This window comes from Carassius carassius, chromosome 2, assembly GCF_963082965.1.
Source record: "Carassius carassius chromosome 2, fCarCar2.1, whole genome shotgun sequence".
Taxonomy (NCBI): domain Eukaryota; kingdom Metazoa; phylum Chordata; class Actinopteri; order Cypriniformes; family Cyprinidae; genus Carassius; species Carassius carassius.
In genome coordinates, this window is record NC_081756.1 from 9,291,988 (window position 1) to 9,298,030 (window position 6,043).

The window sequence follows — 6,043 nt, forward strand, 5'->3', positions numbered from 1 at the left end:
ATACCTTTCCAGGATCTACGGACACTCCAGCCGCACTGACCACGTGGCCCAGAAAGTTAACTTCTCTCCGTAGTAAGTGACACTTATTGGGCTGTAGTTTCAATCCGTACTTCTCCATGGCCCGAAAGACTTCCTCGAGGTGCCTCAGGTGTGAATCAAAATCTGGGGAGTAGACAATCACATCATCCAGGTAAACTAATACTGACTCCATTAACTGACCTCCCAAGCACCGCTGCATCAGCCGCTGGAAGGTGGCCGGAGCGTTACAGAGCCCGAAAGGCATCCGGTCCCATTCAAATAGTCCAAACGGGGTTGTAAAGGCAGTCTTCTCCCGGTCTGCTTCGGCCACCTGCACCTGCCAGTAGCCACTGGCCAAATCTAGGGTAGAGTACCATGCCGACTGCGTGAGGCTGGCAAGCGAATCTTCGATCCGTGGCAAAGGGAAAGCGTCTTTCTTAGTCACGAGGTTCAGCTTACGGTAGTCCACGCAGAATCTCCAAGCCCCCGTCTTCTTTTGCACCAGCACTATGGGGGCCGCCCACGGGCTGCTGCTTTCCCTAACAACTCCTTGCTTCAGCATGCCTTGCAGGAGTGTACGTACCTCGGTATACAAAGTGGGCGGAATTGGGCGATACCTCTCCCGGCTGGGCCCTGCATCCCCGGTAGGTATATGATGTTGTACCACCTGGGTGCATCCGTAGTCTTCATCGTGGGTGGCGAACACATGCTGCCATCTCCGAAGGAGGGCCTGTAACTTCTGTGTCTGTGCCTGCTCTAAATCCTCCCCTTGTAACGACTCACCCGCCAGGTGGCTCGGCACACTCCTCTCCATACCACCCCATGGGGTGTCTACTTGTGTCAGGGCCACCTCGATGACAGTGGGGCACACCTGACGAAAACTAATATCCCTCTCTTCCCTTACTTGGTGGGATGTAACCGTTGTCAGACGGGCTAATCGTTGGTGCCGATGTAGTTGCACCGCGTATGGATGTACATTCCGTATCCTCACGGGGACTCTCCCCCGCCGGACCGTCGATAGTCCTCGTGCCACTTCCACTTGTGGACAATCCACATGGGGCTCCACCAGCACCCACTCTTCTGGGCCCGCTCTTCGGGGCGGTACTCGCGCCCACACAACAGCCTCACTTTTTGCGGGGACAGACAAAGCAAAACGACACATCACTCTTCCTACCTCTTCCTGTTCCCTGCGGACTTGGCTCATTTGCACCCTTCGACAGTCAGCTACCACACACTCCCACTTGGGCCTCTCTGCAGGTGGTATCTTCGATACGGGCCTAGCCCGAAATAGCTCTTCCCAGCAATCAGCGAGGACATTCATGCCCAACAGGGCTCGATGTGCACCCAGACAATGGTCTTGCACGATAATCACACCTTTCTGGGGGACCATCACTCCGTGAACCTCTAGGTCCGTCAATCGGTAGCCAATATATGGGATGTCGAGGCCGTTTGCGCCCTTCAGAGTAAGCCAGGGGGCCTCCGCCCCTGGTGCCCCTTGTTTCCCAAACACTTCTTCGGATAAACTCTCAGCAAACAACGTCACTTGGGAGCCTGTGTCTACCAGGCATTGAATCTCCTTGCCGCACACTCTCACCTTCGCCACGGGGCTACGCCCAATCATCTGGCTCCTAGAGCCATATCCTCTTCCAGGGTCTTCTCGAGGGGTCCCGGCCACACGACCCACAGTGGCCGGCCGACCTAAAAACCCCCTTCTGACGCCCTGCGGGGCCCACACTGGCGGCTATAGTGACCTGGTTTGCCACAGCGGTTGCAGATGGGTCGCCCTTGCTCGTCCCATTCGAAACGGGGCCGGTTAAAGTGGTTCGGGCGCCTGAACGGCTCTCGGCCTCCCTCTGAGTACACTCGGTCTCGGGGCGCCGGCCGTGGTTCCTCCCGCGCCCGTCCTTGGCGCAATTCTCCTACGAGGGCTTTAGACAGTTCAGACATCTGATCGCGGACATCTTTCAAAAGTTCAGCCTTCAGTGCTTGCTTCCAGTCAGGGCCTCCGGGTTGTGCTGGTGCTACTTCACTGACAACCGCACACACTGGGGAACCACTCACCTCAGTCTCATCACCTTCCAGGGCCAGTGCCTCTTTCTTCAGATCTTCGAACGTAAGACCCGGGTCCCTTCGAAACTGGATACGTAGGCTCTGTCTCACCGGACCCTCCTTCAACCCCAGAAGAAACTGGTCCCGCAATAGAGTCTCTCCATCTCCCAACCCGTGGTCCCGACGGGTCTGTAGTCGGGCGAATTGCTCTCGCAACCTCAGGGCGAAAGCTCTAATCGGTTGGCGGGGGCCCTGCTTACAATTGAAGAACTGGGAGCGAAGGACAGCTACGGGGGTGTGGTCACCATACTGTTCAGTGAGGAACTGGAACACGGTTTGGGCGTTGGCTCTAACGGCTTCGGGGGCGGCATGCACCTCTCGCCGCGCTTCTCCATCCAGGGAGTTTAACACAAATTGAAGCCGCTGGGCTGCACTAAGGCCCTGTAGGTCGGCCAAGTACTCTAGTTGAGCCTTCCATTCAGACAATCGTACCTCGGATTCTGTCCCCCCATATTTTTGAATCCAGGGGCTCCCCATAAAAACGGGCATGGCACGGGGTTGGGCTGAAAGCCCCGCGTTGTCGGTCATTGGACGACCTTGGTTACTCAACTCGAGGTGGAAATCCTGCTGACTACGCCAAATCTGTCACACCCAGGGGCTGGCTATGCTTTAACTAAGCCACACCCCTTCTCAACTTCCACCTCGAGGAGGTCCCCAAACCCGACCCAATGGCCAAGCAACACGAGAACAAGTAAGTGATAAAACAATCTTTATTTAAATATTTAAAAATAGCTTAGGGAATAGGGAAAGGGCAATTAAAACTAAACTCTGACTCGGCCCTCCAGATGGGCTATGGCCGGGAAGAGGTCAGGGAGCAAGGGGGCCACGGGGATCCGGGGCGTGGGGCTCAGGCCCCGGCCTGAGTCTTAGGTATCCGTAGCGCCCTCCTTCTTCCTCCTCTTCGCTGAATACAGCTCACGGTAAGTACTGGTTCACTCAGTTCGTTCTCGAGGTGCCCACTCTCTTTCTCTTCCTCCACAGGCAACAGCTCTTCGCTGATTACAGCTCACAGTAAGTACTGATTCACCCAGTTCGTTCCTTGGGTGCTCACGCTCTTTCTCTTTCTCCACAGGCAACGGCTGGGACACACAGGCACAGTTAGTTCAGCTTGGTTTTGCTCTCACCTCTTCGCTGATTACAGCTCACAGTAAGTACTGGTTCACACAGTTCGTTCCTTGGGTGCTCACTCGCTTTCTCTTTCTCCACAGGCAGCGGTCGCTTTCTCTTTCTCCACAGGCAGCGGCGTAAGTACAGGTTCCCTCAGTCTCTCCTCGTGTTACCCACTCTCTCTCCTTTTCTCTCCACAGGTATCAACTTGGGCACAATAGCACAGTTAGTTTGCTTTGAATGGCTCTCACCTCTGGGCTGGACACAGCGTACTGTAAGTACAGGGTTCGCTCTATTCCTCCTCGTGTTATTCCCTCTCTCTCCTTTTCTCTCCACAGATATCAACTTGGGCACAATAGCACCGTTAGTTTGCTTTGAATGGCTCTCACCTCTGGGCTGAACACAGCGCACTGTAAGTACAGGTTTCCTCTGTTTCTCCTTGTGTTACTCACTCTCTTTCCTTTCCTCTCCACAGGTATCAACTTAGACACAAAACACAGTTACTCTGCTTTGGATGGCTTTCACCTCTGGGCTGGACACAGCGTACCGTGCTATCTCCGGAGATCTGAAGCACGCTCACAACATATACTGTACTGAACTAGGCCAGGACCAGCAATCTCCTTGTCCTCCCACGCCGAAGTGCGTGAAGGCGGGGGTTTATCTGACAGGACACACGGCAATACACAGCAACCCACAGCAATATACAACACCACGTCAAAATTATAGGTTTTCACAGCACGAAGACTCACCCACCACACTCAGTGTACAGAAAGGACACCCGTCTTCCTTCACTTCGCTTGGTTCGGATCTGGCGATGGAATATGCGGCCTAGCTAGTGATGTCGTCGTTGCGACTACTTCAATAAGTATTCCTTCGGCTCTCCCACCACACTATATTAGGGGTAGGGCCACCCTCCTCCTCCTGGAGAGATCTACACAACGCCAGGTCAATATACAGGGCACTTTCGACTGGCTCTTAGTACTCACATCAATGCCACTTCCAATCCCCTTTTTCACGTCGTCTCAGTTCGCCGTATAATCTGTTCACTTCTCAACCTTTAAGGTTCGCGATGTCTTCACAATCATACAATTCCAGCCTGAGGGAGAGAGAGAGTTAGACAGCTACCAGCAGCGTACCAAGACGGGCACAACCCAGTGCTTCACACACACCAAAGAGAGCTTTTAGACTGTAAAATAACTTGGCCTTAAGTACTGCCTTGTCCAGCGTATCCTCCAATCACCAACCGCTGTCCCTAACTAGGCACAGGTGCATCGAATTCCCTGATTTTCCTTCTTACGGCGCTACCGGAAGTTCCGGTGTTCTGTTTTTCCGGTCCGGGCGGAAACACTTCCGGGCGGAACCAAACTTCCCGAATTTTGGTTCCGCCCCTAAAGATCGTCACCTTGTGACATAATTATTTCGTATTTATTTATTAAGAACTTTTCACACAAAAAAAAGAATAAAAGAAACACCAACAATAAAACAGTAATTACATTAACTTGTTAAAATGCAAGGGAGCACATGACGTCAAAATATTTTTTCTGCAGTATACAACAAAGATTCATGACGTTTAACATTCAATAAATGTAATATATATTACCTTTAAAATCCTCCAAAGCTCCCCTTTGTCCTAGCATTTTTTGCGCAAAGTCCTTGACAATGTCTGTTATGTCCATCTGACGCGCGTGCTGGCTTTCAATGCTGAGTATCGCAAGTTCAGAAAGTCTGTCCTGGCTCATTGTGCTTCTCATGCAGGTTTTTATTAGTTTTAGTTTAGAAAAAGATCTCTCGCCACTTGCCACTGTGACGGGGACGGTTAAAAAAAGCTTCAGAGCTGTAGCCACATCCGTGTCACTTGGTAGAATAGATGTATGGTTCAGAATCTAACTCCTGAGTAACGTTACCCGTGCTCGCTCTCGCAGCTCCTTCCCGCTGATTTGGAAGAAATATTGATGAAATTTTCGGTAGTTTTGCATTGAATTGCTCTTTTCGGTGTTGGTTAGTCCGTTTTTGAGCTCCGCTGACATTTTCTTTTACTCATTTTGCGCTCATAAGCTTCACTCTCTAAACGGTTGCGGAAATTCTTAATCGTGATTGGATAACAAGGACAACAGATATGGTCATAATCGCCAAACACGGTAGGCTGTAATTACTACCAAAAGTCCTATACGTTCACGTTATAAAAACGCTTTATTTATTCGAGTCAATTTTTGGGGGGCCCCGCGTGGCCCGTCCTACGCCACTGGAAAGAGCGCATGCGCTCTGATGTAAACAAGTGCACATGAGAAGCACATGGAGGAACACATGAGAGACGCGCTGAATGAAAGCACATTCACTCTCTGACAGCAGATGGCGCTAAATGCAGCCCTTACCCTGTAAACAAAAATAATCTTAAATAACCATTCAGATTTGTGTTTTCCCTATGGTGTTTATTACAGAGCCAACTACTGAAATATTCAGACTTAATAGGCTATTTATCTTCAAACATTCTTTTTTTTTAATCTGGACTACAAATGCCCTAGATATTGTTTATAAGTGTTTTGATCTTTTATTGTTCATTCACACTTTACATTATGGCTTTATTAGTTAACTGCCAATGAAAAAATTATTCTGAACATTCATTAATATTAGGTATTCCAATATTGAACAGATTGTTAAAATTGAAAGTTGCAACTGTGTTATTTAATGAGCTAACATGAACTAAGACTTTTAAGATTTTTTAACAAAGATTAATAACATCTATATCAAATGTAGCTATTGCTCATTGTTTAGCTGTGCATTTATTGAATGAGCACTATGCGATGTCCGA